Genomic DNA, 17,084 nt, shown 5'->3' on the forward strand with positions numbered 1-17,084 from the left:
GTTTGTGACTACGCCTACCCTCAAAAATGGCGATTTTTGACGGCATGAATCACTTTCAACCGTCGAAACGGTGACTAAAACTGATTTATATTTTTGCAATATTTACACCAACAAGTGTATGTGGTGTCTTACCTAACAAGTCATACAAATTTCGTTCAAATCCGCCGCGCAGTCAGGCTGATCCAGCGTGTACAAGAGAGCGACCACAATCATGACAAACGGCACAAAATCCAGGGTTTGTATGGTGTTTTTGCTGGGTAGTTGCAGTTGATATGCAATAAATCTAAAACTACAAATTGAAGCCTCTCCAAATTTCACAGAACGATGACAAAGACCCTCATCTGTATATGTTTCACACGGGGGATAACACGTCAAAAGCCAAGCGGAAGCCGAAGGCGGCACCTGACACGTGTGGAGGCAAGTTTTGTCTGTTTTCTATGCATTGTTTGATTTATGTCGGGATTTAAGGTAAGCTAGTGATTCAGCGATGCCTATATTCGTTTCTCGATGCATAAAAAGTCAGGGACCGATTAATATTTGCCCGTAAATAGCCTTCAAAGCTGAAAATGTCGGCGATCGAGCACCGGAAATGGTTGTTCGATGGGTTTTGCAAGTAGTAATGTGCTTTATTTCACCAAATCAGCTCGTATTTGGTATGGGTGCGGGATTCTAGAGGACGAAGGAGTCATAAGAGGTGCAAATAAGTGCTATTTGGGAGTAGAATAAATCTTTCGAGCCAGTAGACAAGAGAAGGTCATATTTGAGAGATGCGCGTAGGCGGAGCTTTCCGACAAGCAAATGATACAGCAGGTTAATCATTCGTTTTGATCAGAAACATAGTCTCTAGTTTTTATGAATGAGTTTTTTAATTAAAACAATCACGAGAACTCTATCGCTTAGCTTAATGGCTGTTCGATGGGTTTCGCAAGTAGAAATGTGACCCTCCACCACGTAATGAGTCGCATGTCACCTCGCGCGGTTCTGCGCTAGGCTTAATATAAGTCCGGGGAGTGTCATGTAACGGTTCTCTGTATAGTAAGCCGTTATGACCTCGAGACAATGCTCTTTACAGACTCTTACAAACCTGGCGATGTCCATCTCCTCAGCTCCATTTCGTAGCATTCCAACTGTCTGATTCGTCATAGCAAATGCCAGATTGTGTCTCGCCGCTATCAAGACGACGATGAGAAAAACCCAGTGTTGCCTCCATCTGACGTCATATTTTTGGAATTATATGACGTCATGTCTTCATTCTTCTGTCTTTGTGATTCTTTGTCTTCTTTACTTCTTTCTTATACAACACTGCTTTGTTCAAAACACGTGAACAGTTCTTTTCTGCAACTGCTATTGAGCAAGTTGTTCGCATCATTTGTGAAGGCTATACGTATCCTATCGGAGAACAAGAAACAACATCATAGAAACAGTCCTTAAAAAAAGTTGCGCTAAAGACACTAGGGACAGTATTGTTCACCTCTTGTCAAACGATCATAACTTAACTTTTGAGCCCATAAAAGAATGTTTCTGAAACGTGGCACACATGTAATGGCACCTTTCTTTGCAAAGTGTACAGACTTAAGTGCATGTCACATGTGTTTCTGGGACGTTACAAACGTTTACCAATTTTTAACGGAAAGCCGTTACAACGTCCATTCTCGGATTATGTTTGCTCTAAGTACTGGAACATATACAGATGAGGGTCTTTAGCATCGTTCTGTGAAATTTGGAGAGGCTGCTATTTGTAGTTTTAGATTTATTGCATATCAACTGCAGCTACCCAGCAAAAACACCATAAACACCCTGGATTTTTTGCCGTTTTTCAGGATTGTGGTCGCTCTCATTTTGACGCTGGATCAGCCTGACTGCGCGGCGGATTTGAACGAAATTTGTATGACTTGTTTGGTAATTTTGTTTGTTTGTTTGCTTAACGCCCAGCCGACCACGAAGGGCCATATCAGGGCGGTGCTGCTTTGATATTTAACGTGCGCCACACACAAGACAGAAGTCGCAGCACAGGCTTCATGTCTCACCCAGTCACATTATTCTGACACCGGACCAACCAGTCCTAGCACTAACCCCATAATGTAGGGAGGCCTACAGAGAAAATCCAAAATGGCGGCCACAGCCGTGAATTTCTTTTACTTTTCTCTGAAGATTTGAAAGGCTAAATAAATATTTCGAAAACGTCAAACAACTTGCAAGGGTTTCTCCAGGTGTTGTTCTTTTGAATAAGTGTTGGTATGTGAACGTCCTGTTTTTGTTTCATGAGTAAAACAAGTCCCGAACTTGCCCCAAAACGCTATCTTCCGCTTCGGACTTAGCCGCAGACGCGGTGTACAGGAAACAAGCTATTTGACGTCGCGGCAAGCGGAACACTCGAAATCGTCACCCAAGTTCCAAGAGCGCGCGAAGGAAAACTATTTAAATTACAATACTGAATTGTAGTGTGGCATAAGATCAACCCTTTGTTATGATGTATGTGGAAGAGCGACTTATCTGTTATTAACGTCTTGAACAAGGGTGGGTTCTGAACACAGTGTTTTATTTTTTACACAGATGTTTCTGGAAATCGCTCTTTTCCGTCAATAATTTCAAAAGGCCAATTTACCAGGACAATGTCTTTTCATCTAATCAATATGTGCATTATTTTAACCGGGCCAATCAATTGAAGTGCAGCAATTTTTTTTTTTTAACTTTTGAGCCTTCCAAGGCCGAATTGCCTATGTTCTGAGATCTCGCAAGGAAAATGTATTAGACGCAGTTTAATTGCATTTTGCATACCATCAGATCAATCCTTTGTAATTATGTATTCCGCAGAGCGACTCATAATTGTTATTAATTGATTTTGACTAAAATGTGTACATACATTGACTATATTCTATACAAGAAACACTTAACAATGGTAAGAAGAGAAACACGTTACAGAATCCGTTAGTCGCCTCTTACGACATGCTGGGGAGCATCGGGTAAATTCTAACCCGCGGGGGGAATAATGACATATGGCATGGCATGACATGACATGACACATCTTATGACTGGAGGAACATAGACCTGAGGGAACATAGACCTGGGGGAACATAGACATGCTCCCCATTTAACAAGAACAACACTTTTGCTTACATGTGTGACGGGAGTGCCGTCAACACGATAAAGTTTGCAGCAGCAAAGACAAGTCAGAGTAGAATCTGGGTTGTTATTGCTAATGCCAGCTTTTCCCGACATGTTATAGAACGTAAGCAATAATGCAGTAAGATTTCCGTAAGGACTGAGTTCGTAGTTTCGCTATTGGCAATGGCCGCCATGTTAGTTTATTCAACAAGTTAGATGCTGGGAATAAGAGGAAAAGTTAACAAACCTGTTTATTATATCGTTATTTGACTAGTTGAACGTTTGAAATAGGAGTAAAGATTATAATAAATGTGTTACTGGGTCATTAGTAACCCGTTGCAATATTCGGTAGAAGACGCGATTGGCCTAGTGACCGTCGTAAGTTGCGTTTTACCGGTCAACGGTCCGACGACCGGAATGGATAGAATATTAATGTAGCGTGCGATCGAAGTTCTTTTTCCATGCTTCAAATTGGGCTTCAAAAATGGATACACAAGTGTTTTTTTCTCCAAATTCACCTGTAAAATCACTTTGTTTGATGTTCTATTTTGCTTCCCTATTTCTCTTCTTCAGTTTGTGATCATCCGATTGTTTTTTGTTTACATATTCACAATACAATATCACAAATTCTTCAGTAGGGTTTGCGTGAAAAAATCTCATACCTATGCTCAAACTCCAGTCGTTATCTCAAAATTTTGCGCGACAAGCTCTATTCATTTTGTTTTTTCCTTATAAACAAAACACTGAACTAACATAAAAACAGACCTTTAAAACTGCCTAACCACTTTGAAATATGGCCTCAGGTGTATACTCCAGCCTTAAAACTATCCTGTGCATGTATTTGATTTTGATTGCTACACAATGTCTGCGGAACTACCAGTACATGTACTTGACTTTGATTACAACAACAATTTGATAAGAAATACACAATCACACATGTTGACAACATCATTACAATGAAGATCAATGTATGTAAATAAAAACATGTATTCTAATATATTCTCTAGAAATGTTATAACAAATGGTAATCAATTTTAAAGGAACAGCCCTGAGAAACTCAAAGCTTTGCTCATATTGCAACGATCAGTTCTGTACTTTTAATTATAAAATACAGGCCAACAACAGACAATTCAAAGCTTTGCTCACATTGCAACGATCAGTTCTGTACGTTTAATTATAAAATACAGGCCAACAACAGACAATTCAAAGCTTTGCTCACATTGCAACGATCAGTTCTGTACTTTTGATTATAAAATACAGACCAACAACAGACAATTCAAAACGTCATTTACACTTATCACAAACTGTGTAAATACAAATGTTGGAAATGTATGCCCTGCCTCTGTGTGGGTATGTGTGAGAGAGAAAGATAATCATTATATATGTATACTGCATTTTTGTCTTCCATATTTTCTCAGAATTGCGAAGGTCACTAACTAATTGGTGGTGATTTACTCAACCATGCGCACAAATAATGAGAGATTGTAGAAAGTACATATATCTTCCAACTGATGTATTGTTATATTTCCTTGTGTTGTCTGCTTATGTGCACAGGGGTATCAAATATGTTATCTGTCCAGAATAATAAGGGACTCACAATTTCAAGGAAAGTAATTTGAAATACTTTCCCACAAACACAACCATGACAATGTCACTTATGGTTTTCCAATTAGACAAGATCATACACACAGATGAAACATTAATAATAATATTGAGGGAAGCAAAATGATAGGGATAAGCACACATTGAAAGTGGTGGTTAGTAGACCGAGAAGGATGAGAAAAAATTCCAAGTCAAATGATCCAAAACCAGGTCCAAAAAAATAATAATAGTGTAGAGTTAAATTACTTACATTAAGTTGAAGACAAAGAATTAAATTGAACGCACTGCATTTTTTTTACCAACACAAATTATATATAATGTGACCTGTTCCCACAAAATGATCAACAGCTCTCTGGCAGTCAGCTGCTCGTCAAACAGAATAAGATGGTGAGGTTTCAATATGGTTGAAATTCACTATCGTTGTTTCGAAGATAACTCTGCTTCATTTACGTTATAGTGCCTGCACTTACTTATGAAACTTTGAATAATTGTATTAATACTACCTACTATCGATCCGAAGCGTCTCTTTCTTGTAAACACAGAGCAACATTATTTGCAGAACGCCCGCTTATTATACATCATTAGAAAAAGAAAAGGAAAAAAATAATAAGTCTGGTTTCCTATTGATGCCATTGTTAATGTAATTTTATTTTTATATGCTATAAAGAAGTTGTGGTTTGAAATCTCGCCTGGTGGGTAAAGGGTGGAGATGTGTAGTGCCGTATCTCCCTTCATGTGCACACACAAGACCAAGCGCGCAGGGAAAAGATCCTGCAGTCCATGTCAGAGTTCGAAAGGTAATGCAAACAAGAAAATACCCAGCATGCTCCCTGCGAAAGCGGGGTATGGCTGTATAAGAACAGTAATACATGTAAATCCACTTATGCTAGAACATGTATGAGTTACAGGGACCTCCCTCAACTGAAAGAGTTAGCAAAACACACACAATTTATTAATTCACAAAGAAGGTTGCTTCTGTGAACAGCTCAGATCATGGTAATTTTAACACCTTCACATTTAAATGCTTATTTTATAGCCATCCATTGAATTGAGAAGAAAACAAAGCATACTAAACTGCTAAGCATGAATCAAACAATAAGAAAATAAAAAGAACCAACAGCATCGTTTTGTATGTGTGGGTAGTAAACACGTTTTATTTACAAAACACGGCGGAAAATGGCGACAAATTTGTTGCACAGCGACAGGTCACTTTCTTCAACCAAGGCCAGTACTTTCATACATGACAAAGGAAAGCAAATATGGCCTGAATAATAAAGTTATAGTGTTCCTTTGCGTGTCTGAGTGATAAACTGTCTTAACCAACTATCTTCTGAAACGTAATTGCACTCAGCAGATTTGTCTTCCGCTCATAACTTTCGTGTCACACGGTCTTTGCGACAAACATATAGATCGCATTCTCGCAGAAAATCATTGACAACACAGACCAGTCATTTTTAGCATTGCATTTGGGAAGGGCTACTATTATAGTGTGTTTTAAGAAAGAAAAACATTACAGTATCGGCAGAACACGACCAAATGAGTTTTCGTGTCACAGCGTTATGGGCGTGAGATTGTGTTCTCACACTGTAGCAAAATCATTGACAACACAGACAAGTCAGTTTTAGCATAGACATTGGGAAAGGCTACTACTATAGTGTGTTTTAGGAAAGAAAAACATTATAGTATCAGCAGAACACGACCAAATCATGACAAATGAGTTTGCGTTTTGGGCGTTATGGGCGTTTTTTCACACTGCAGATCATATCTCAAAAACTACGGAGTGGATCTTTATGAAATTTGATATGGATATTTTTGACTGGATTTTCTCATAGAAGGTTTTTCCGTTTATTGATAGGACAGTTTGATGACATCATATTTTACCGTTTGCCAAAAGGTCGAGGCAGCACTTTCACAGTTACAGTTTTTCATCAATTTGATCGAATTTCTTATCACACAATCTCAGATCTAGGCCGGATTATGGGATTGCATTTCAGTTTGGTCGCTTAAAGTTTTGTTATTGAAATGTTTGTTCGAAATATGTCATTTTTTCAAATTTTTAAAAACTAATATTTGAAACAAAAACTTTATATTGGTGTATTCCCTATTGCGTCCTGTATCTAAAACTATATAGTTTTGTTGTTTTGTATTGATAATTATGCTTAAAAATGAAGAAAACCGATAAATAACCACTATCTTTATTTATGAAAAAAGACACTTAAAAACAACTTCTATCTATTCCTTACCATTTTCTGATTCCAAATATATATAGTTTCATGGTGTTTGACGTTGAAAATAGGCTAAAACTTAACAAACTCGGATCGTTGAATGGAAATTATACTTCCAAGCTCCGTGCAGCTGACAACATGATAAAAACACGTCATTTCAAGTGTGGAACACGCTCATGACGTCATACTGAAAGGTGATGAATTATGGCTTCACCTTGCGATGTTTCATTTCAAACATGGTAACATTTTTAAAGGGGTTTCTTTCTCAGATTTCTGTTTGCCCTCTGTCTGTCTCTCTATGTCTCCGTCTGTCTGACTGATTCAATTAAATGTGTGATTACTTAGTTTTGCAAAAGTCAAACTAAGTAGGATATACCTAATTGATTCAGGTCTCTAAATTCTTATTGTAAAATTGTGAGTTTTATTCAAAACAAATTTAATTGGTGTTTTAAACTCAATAATGGGGCATGCTGTGATGAGTAGAAGAATGTGTGCTTACGAGCAGAAAAAGCCCATCAAAGTCAAGAATCGTGTTTTTCTTTTTCTATTTTCACCTTGTAGCTTCATACAGACACTAAGCAACAGTGTAGTTCCACTTCCAGTGCAATATCTTGTACTTTAATTTTGACCATCTGTGTAACACTTTATTGACCCATGATCTGAGCTGTTCACTTCTACATCATAATGAAAATTATGCTGACCTTAAATGGCCTAAGCCACTAAACAAATACCCTCCATCTGACCCGAAGTGACTAACCCTTGACCACTAAACGAATACTCTCATTTTGACCCTAAGTGACTCACCCTTGACCACTAAACAAATATCCTCCTTCTGACCCTAAGTGACTAACCCTTGACCACTAAACGAATACCCTCCTTTTGACCCTAAGTGACTCACCCTTGACCACTAAACGAATACCCTCCTTTTGACCCTAAGTGACTAACCCTTGACCACTAAACAAATACCCTCCTTTTGACCCTAAGTGACTAACCCTTGACCACTAAACAAATACCCTCCTTCTGACCCTAAGTGATTAACCCTTTACCACGAAATAAATACCCTCCTTTTGACCCTAAGTGACTAACCCTAGACCACTAACCAAATACCATCCTTCTGACCCTAAGTGACTAACCCTTGACCACTACCTAATCTATAAATCTATGTGCAAAGTTCAGAGCGCTAAATGTAATACTGCACAGTGCAGATTGTAACATTTTGTCCTAAATGTTCTAAGTATAATTTCCCCGATAACTAAATGGGAGACTACTTCTAATATGTATCTGTACTCGTGGAGTAACTTCCCTTCCCCTGATTCAAGATGGTGGAGTAAAACGTGCGTTCAAGCCTCCTATTGTTCTGCCTCCATTATCCTTGCAAGAATGGATCAACCAAACCATAACATGGTGTCAGAATCAGCCTGACTCATCGGAGGAGCTACCAGCAAACCACGCTTAACTCACTGATTGACAAGTAAGCACCCAGAGCTACTTTTAGTTGCCGGTCTACCGCGCTCGGTTACGTTTCGCGTACTCCGATATCTAGGTTACCCGCGCGTCAAAGCACCGCTTCGACCATCAACCATAGGTCCTTCACAACTCATAGAGCATAGCAAACAGCTGTGGCAGACCCCTTGCGATACTCTGAAAGTAATGTAAGGACTGACACACGCTACACGTTTGTTCTTGAGTTGAAACTTCAATTTTCCTGATCACTAGACTTAACGTGGTTTAGTGGAACGAAGGAAAAGAGATATGGCTTCACCACAGCTGAACCCGTCAATGAACTGGACATCAACGAACCTCAACGAGGAATGGCGAAAATTCCGAGACCACTCAGAACTAATCAGTGTTCAAAGGGCCACTGAAACGAATTGGAGAGGAAGAACAGTGTGCCTATTTACTGATCTGGGCAGGTGAAACAGGACGCGAGATATTTAACTCTTGGGGCCTGGCAGATGCCGACAAAAAGAAAATAGACATTCTGATGAACAAATTCAGTGATCACGTAGCACCAAAGAAGAACACAGTCTTTGGTCGGTACATATTTCAGGAAAGGAAACAACAGCAAGACGAAACCTTTGAAAAGTTTGTTACTGACCTACGCAACCTTGTCAAAGATTGTGAGTACACAAACTCCGCCGAAATGGTCCGAGACAAAATTGTTGGGGGTATTCGCTCCTCAAAAATTCGAGAAAAACTCCTCACAGAGGGTGACACTCTCACCATGGAGAAAGCCATCTCCATTGCCACTACACACGAGATCACAAAAAAGCACCTTGCATCCATGGCAGCAAGCGGAGAATCCATTGACTTCATCAGAAAGAAACAAGTCGCGTAAGGCGAAAATACAACATTTAGTCAAGTAGCTGTCGAACTCACAGAATGAAACTGAACGCAATGCAACGCAGCAAGACCGTATACTCGTAGCATCGTCAGTCCACCGCGCACGGCAAAGGCAGTGAAATTGACAAGAAGAGCGGGGTAGTACTTGCGCGGAGAAGGATATCACGCTTTTCTGTACCTCTCTTCGTTTTAACTTTCTGAGCGTGTTTTTTATCTAAACATATCATATCTATATGTTTTTGGAATCAGGAACCGACAAGAAATAACATGAAAGTGTTTTTAAATTGATTTCGAAAATTTAATTTTGATCATAATTGTTATATATTTAATTTTCAGAGCTTGTATTTAATCCAAATATAACATATTTATATGTTTTTGGAATCAGCAAATGATGGAAAATAAGATGAACGTAAATTTGAATCGTTTGATAAAAAAATTTTTTTTTACAATTTTCAGTTTTTTTAATGACCAAACTCATTAATTAATTTTTAAGCCACCAAGCTGAAATGCAATACCGAAGTCCGGGCTTTGTCGAAGATTACTTGACCAAAATTTCAACCAATTTAGTTGAAAAATGAGAGCGTGACAGTGCCGCCTCAACTTTCACGAAAAGCCGGATATGACGTCATCAAAGACATTTATAAAAAATAAAAAATAAACACGTTCGGGGATATCAATCCCAGGAACTCTCATGTAAAATTTCATAAAGATCGGTCCAGTAGTTTGGTCTGAATCGCTCTACGCACACACACACACACACACACACACACACACACACACACACACACACACACACACACACACACCACGACCCTCGTTTCGATTCCCCCTCTATGTTAAAACATTTAGTCAAAACTTGACTAAAATAATGTAAAAACAGAGTCCCCATAACAGCCACCGGCAGAGCGGACCAAACCAGACCTTCAACTGCAGAAACTGCGGAGGAAAACATGGCCGAAAAGAGTGCCCAGCCTTTGGAAAACAATGTCTTTTCTGCAAGAAACAAAACCATTTTGCCAAAGTCTGCCTCGCCAAAACGAAAAGGGAGAAGGTCCACACCATAGAGGAGGAAGAAGATGAAGAGTCAGTATATATCGACATGCCTCGACCAAACGACAAAAAGGAGCTCCAGACCATGCTAGGTATGATCACCTACCTGGCAAAGTTTGCACCACAGCTCTCTGAGACAACCAAGCTGATGCGCGATCTTCTCAAAGAAGACGCAGAGTTCATTTGGGATGATCAGCAAAAGACGGCACTACAGAAAGTCAAGAACATAATCACCAGTCAACCTGGTCTCGCCTTTTTTGAACCAAAGAAGGAAGTCAGACTCGAGGTAGACGCCAGCAAGTTTGGACTTGGGGCTGCAATATTCCAAGACAACAACCCTGTAGCCTTCGCGTCGAAAGCACTGACCCAAACAGAACAGAACTATGCTCAAATTGAGAAGGAGCTGTACGCCATTCGTTTCGGTTGTCGCAGATTCCACCAATATCTCTACGGCCGTGAAGTCATCGTCCACTCCGACCACAAACCACTAGAGAGTATCACCAAGAAGCCCCTAGCAGCTGCACCGCCCATACTTCAGCGCATGCTTCTACAGCTTCAGAAGTACAGCCTGAAAATCGTACACGTTCCGGGAAAGAACATCCCTGTTGCGGACACACTGTCGTGCAAATTCATTCCCGCCGAACCTGGCGACGACGTCTCCGAAGACCTCAACGTACAGGTGCATTCTGTAATCAAGAACCTTCCAATCAGTGACACCAAGATGGAGAAATTACGCGAGGCTACACAACAAAACCAAGAGCTCCATCAACTAAAGGCAGCTATTCAAAACGGCTGGCCTGAACAACGCCAAGAGTGTCCTCAGAACATCCTAGAATGTTGTAATTACAGGTGAGACCATCTTAGATACTGGGTAACACCCGCAAATTGTTGAGGTGCCTCTGTAATTTTGCAATTTACTTCAATCACGCTTTCTGGTGTCTAAAATAGGCAGTGTGGGATCACTGTATATACATTCTAGTATCTAAAAATGACATTTGATTATGTGCAAAGTAAATCATTATTTTATTATAGACGTAGAAACTTTGGAAATAGGTGTCAAAATGGCGCTGAAAAGCGGGACACAGAGACCCCACGCATCTTTGTTAAAAAGCTGAGGCAAAAATCATAGAGCTCTAAAACCGTAAAAGAGCACTTGAAGTTGTAAAGTAAGTTCATTTTGAAGTAGGCATTAAAGAAAATGTTTTTTGACTTAGGGTATTCAAGAGAAGCGAAGGGGAAAAAAAGTACATTCGTTCGTCACATTCGTGTCCAGAGGGGGCCCTCTCACAATCATGAAGACACGTCACCTCACCTGTGTAAACTCATGCTATGTGGGAGTTGAAATCATGTGCAAAATGTCATACTTTCGATTAGTAATCTGCAGTAATGCGCAGATTAATAAATCATTGCACAGGACGCTTTTATCTGGCGGAACTTTCGCTTCGGTTCCGTATGTTACGAACGTGATCGCGGCCTATTTTTGACACTACCACGAGACGGGTTTCGAAAGCCTGTTCCAGTACGCACACATAGCATGCGAGAACGAGGTCAGCTATAAAAATAGCTAAGATCTGACCCGTATGGACTAGAAATTCGGATTGTAAACTGGGTCGTTTCCGGTTTCGTTCCTGTGACGAAACGTGATCTGCACCGTTCTACTCTGTTTTATTTGCGTGTTGCGAAACTGCTGGACTTGCTGGAACCAAAATATGATCAGTAAATAATAATTCAATGTTGTATAAATAAGTTTCAATCAGTATTTGAAGCCGATGGCGCATATTGCTTAAAATAAGCGACGATTTTGAACATGACTGCCCTTCGGCACTGCAGCTTTCTGTGTTTCCAGTGTGACGAACGATGCACAATCGGATGCGTGTACGATTCATTGCTTGCTACCCTCAATACATTTCATTGAATAGTACATGGGTGAAACTAGCCCGTCAATCTGAAAATAAGTCTGACGGAAATTCCGTCAATCTGCAATTTAAAAAAAAAAAAAAAGTTATAAATGCGGAACGCGTTTTCGAACTGCTCTTTATTATAATTATAAACCATTTCATCAGTTTTTCTGCAATTTCTTTTTTTTAAACTTGTGTACCACTTCTGTTACCCAGTATCTGAGATGGTCTCAGAGACGAGCTTTCTATCATCGACGGCATCATCCTGAAAGGAGAGAAAATCTTCATCCCACTGTCATTTCGTCCCGACATGCTCAGAAATATACACTCCAGCCACCTCGGGATTGAAAAGACGAAACAAAGAGCAAGAGAGATTCTTTTCTGGCCAGGCATGTCGACAGACATACACCAACTCGTCGCTTCCTGTCATATATGTAATAAACACCAGAAAGCAAACCCCAAGGAGCCTCTTGTACCCCACAGCATCCCATCCCGACCATGGCAAAAAGTTGCTACCGACCTCTTCACCTGGGACAAAAAAGACTACCTCGTGACGGTCGACTACTACAGCCGCTACTTTGAAGTCAACCAGCTGCACTCAACAACTTCATCTGCCGTCATACGGAAACTGTCAGCACACTTTGCTCGACACGGCATCCCTGAGACACTTGTGAGCAACAACGGCCCACAGTACTCAGCAGCAAAGTTCGAGAACTTCGCCACTACCTGGGACTTCCAACATGTTACCTCCAGCCCTGGATATCCCCAGTCGAACGGCCTGGCAGAGAGAACAGTCCAAACGGTCAAACACATCATGACCAAGGCCAAAGCCAGTGGAGCCAGTGCTCTGCAAGGCATACTCGAATATCGCAACTCACCAGTGGACAACATAGCTTCCCCAGCCAAACTTCTGATGGGAAGACGACTGCGCTCTATCTTGCCAACGACGAAGCAGCATCTGCAACCCAAGACCATCACCGATGCGGGTATCACCATCAGACGTGAAGAGAAACAGGCCAAAATGAAGCAGTATTACGACCGCGGCTCCAAACTGCTACCACCAGTGAAGCTCGGCGAAACAGTGCAGGTCCAACTCGCCAAAGGCAGTGAGTGGCAGCCTGCCACCATCACAGCACAGAGCAGCGAACTGCGATCATTTGTGGTTGAAACCAGCAATGGCAGCACCTACCGTCGCAACCGCAGCTTCTTGAAGAAGACGACACCACTACCACCAGAGACCATCAGCCCAACACCAACTACCTTGTCGGACATCCCACCTGATGTTGCACCAACCGCGCCAACACACGGTGTTTACATCACCAAGTCAGGCCGTCGCATTAAGGCTCCTGATAAAATGGACATGTGACTCCTACGGAACCTGTGATTCATTATTCTTCGGAATAAGTGAAGAATAGACAACAAACATACTTTCAAACACGCATACACAATACACTAGGGTTGTGTTACAGTGTGCCAAAATACTCAGGTGAAATACCCTGTAGGGCGTTACCAGCCCGCATCAATTTGTATGTGAATTATTTGATTGTGCCTAACCAATTATCAGTGCAATCAGAACATCTTGTAATCTATTCTGCATAACCAATTATAAGTGTTATCATATGAATAGTAATGTCAACGCTTAAAACAAGTTTTTCTAGTCCAGCGTTTACTTAACGCATTATGAAAATGCTCATTTGAAAAAAAGGGAGATGTAACATTTTGTCCTAAATGTTCTAAGTATAATTTCAAAGATAACTAAATGGGAGACTACTTCTAATATGTGTAACTCCCCTAAGTTTTGGGAGAGGTATAGGAATACCTTTTATCGTACAAAACACTGAGACACAATCAACCACTCTTACTCTAATCACTGACTCCACACCCAGGCAACATTCAAACCAAAGTTTATTATTTACACACACGACATCACCGCATTCACATTCACACCCAATCACAATCGCTCAAAATCAAAGATAGATGAAGTAGGAAGAATTATCTTAAAGTTTTAACGAAACAAAATGGCTATGAGAATTTATAACTTGATACTAATAGAACTGTAAATACCCCTAAATATTACCATTTACCACCTTAATTCCCTAATCCCGAAAAATCAAGATGTCTCTTTATAAATTTATCTCAACTAAAAATCCGCTTATCTTCACCTACATTAATCAATTACCCCCGTTATTTATTAACTAACTTTTATTTCTAACTTATGTTTAACCTAATACCTCGTGATAGGGACTACCGACGTTTACTGCTACACTGCCTTCAACCTTGATGCATAAGATCAACGCCAAACGCAGCTACACATGAAACCAGTAGGCCCAGCCACCAGTAATACTAATTAACTTAACTTTAAATAACAAAACCCTCAATTTTCTTCCACTTATTTCAACACAATAAATGGTACGAACATTAATTCATCAATAACACACTCACATTAATCCACCACGTAACAACCTTACTTCATAACAACAAATTACCATATCACTACATAATTTTCTCTTCGTGCGTAGTGATCATGACGTTTCACATCAAAGTCCAGTTTCAAATCTCGCCGATCCACAAAATCAAACGTCGCTCGAAAAAAATAAAGACACTCCAGATTAATCCCGTTGAAATGTAATTAACCAGGCCTGGTACTAAATTTCTAACCTAATATTTAATTAATAGTCAATTTCTACCTGGTTTCCTCTAACACTTGCAAAATCTCCATGTCTTTAATGTATTTAAACTCACTTATAGGTCACAGTGCTTATTGAAGCCACAGCTGCATAACTCAGGCACACAGATGCCATAATATATTCTTGTGCACAGACTGCTCGTGGCAATAGAATGCCAGCACCTTCCACCACTTTACCCACTGACGGTGGGCCACCTCACCTCCACAGCTCACACTTGCGACACACCGGTGGTCAAAAACCCCACCAACTAACACGCCTTCCTCCCGGGTATAGAGCCGGAAGCATCTTGCACCCGGAAACTCATGCTGTCTCTTGTGTCGTTTGTCTCTCCTGGCTTGGACTCTCCCACAGCCCCGCTTCTGTGCTTGAACGCTCCACAGCTCACACTTCTGTGCTTGAACGCTCCACAGCTCACACTTCTGTGCTTGAACGCTGTCGTAGGAACAAAGCCAAGTATAACTACTTGTTCCCCCAACAATACTTCAATTATCTCCCCTTACCCACAAAGTCCATAAATTAACTCTCCTAACAACAATATCTCCCTCATTTGACTTCCCATAAGTATCAATACTCATCAACTTACAAAGTCCCCTCTTTACTTAATTACTCATTAATTACCATAATTAACTACTTAATTAACCACCCTGGCCATCTCATCAAAGTTACTATTTAACTTTAACCACAACATCATTATCAAAAATACCAGAGTCCCAACATGACCAATTATGTAATAATTCTTACAATTTTCACTCCCTTAAATACCTAATTATAGTCTTTACTTTTATACAATTGTAAATACACCATCATCAATATAAATGTACAAAGTATTTACACTCTCATTTCACAAATCAATACAACATGGCTGCCCCCATAATAAACAATTCCTATTCCACTATTTGACCCAACCATTCACAAGCAGCCCCTTCACAAACAACGCCACTTCCCTCACCCCTTATGAATTTAAGTCATATTACATAGTGGCACCTCGTTCTTCCCTCTTTCTCTAACCGTGATGACGTCACATATTCAAAACCAACCCCCCGTCTTCTGTCTTGACAGTGAACTCCCGTATTTCACCCGACTCCACCTTCAGTTTACATTTCTCCGTTTACTCAAACAGCTTGCCTACTTTGCACATCTCATAACACCCGTTTACACCTCCCGTACCTCGTGTCCAATTTTCCGCACTTGCAACTACTACACGACTCATTCTCTGGAGTTAACGCTCTCTACCTTAAATTCACCCTCCATAAAAATAAATCCTTCCCACACATGGGTTCACTCGCAGTAACTGCTGACACCTCTTTTCTTCTTTCCACCAGCCTACTCGCTCTCCACACTTCTTGCACAATGAAAAACTGTCCACCCCCTTTCCCTCGTTTCCCATTCCCCCTCTCCCCTTTCTACCCCAGACACCCTACACATAAAATGACACCAACCGAGGAAACTAAAAAACTAAAACTCTCTCATACACAAACATTTTCGAACCAAAAAATTTTGACTCTGAGCACGGAAGGAGAGAAAAACTACAGAATTTCAACACACCTTGCCGTTCGAGGACTGACCACCCGTAGAACCCTTGAAGCCACACCAAGACAGCTGGAACACAACTTGTCTCCGGGGTTGTATAAAACATCAACACGCCGGTCGGCCGGATAGAGCATTCACATCAACCATCCGTTTCCTTCACAGTTTTACACAGCAGTGACCTTCGAGCCTGTGACTCGTTCACGCACCACGCAACACCACGTGCGTGAATACCCTCCCGCGATTGGCTGTCCATATCCACGGACACACACTGAGTCACTGTATAGGCACTCATCTAAGCCAAAACCGCACGAAACCCAGCTCATGCACGAATTACAAAATAAGTCATGGCTGGACTTGGGCAGAGTTTGTGACAATATGTATCTGTACTCGTGGAGTAACTTCCCTTCCCCTGATTCAAGATGGTGGAATAAAACGTGCGTTCAAGCCTCCTATTGTTCTGCCTCCACTATCCTTGCAAGAATGGATCAACCAAACCATAACACAGATGAGCTAAAATCTTCCGCCAAGGATTTGGACATTGAAAATTGCTACAATCTCAATGACACCACAACACACATCAGAACTGCCAACGCCTTCTCCACGGCGATTGGCAAATCGGGAGTGTTCTAAACTTCCCCCCAGAA

General features: G+C 40.7%; 1 protein-coding gene and 1 long non-coding RNA gene across 2 annotated transcripts in view; both read right to left on the minus strand.

The window, feature by feature from the left end:
* The window catches only part of LOC138974393 (uncharacterized), a 270,189-nt gene that overhangs the window by 150,086 nt on the left and 103,019 nt on the right, over positions 1-17,084 (minus strand). The window lies entirely within an intron of this gene.
* Positions 14,112-16,809, minus strand: LOC138972395 (uncharacterized). Its single transcript, XR_011457595.1, has 2 exons — positions 16,456-16,809; positions 14,112-15,342 (listed from the first exon to the last, which is right to left on the minus strand). It is a non-coding gene; the product is annotated as an uncharacterized lncRNA (long non-coding RNA).

Source organism: Littorina saxatilis, linkage group LG8 (genome assembly GCF_037325665.1).
Source record: "Littorina saxatilis isolate snail1 linkage group LG8, US_GU_Lsax_2.0, whole genome shotgun sequence".
Taxonomy (NCBI): Eukaryota; Metazoa; Mollusca; class Gastropoda; order Littorinimorpha; family Littorinidae; genus Littorina; species Littorina saxatilis.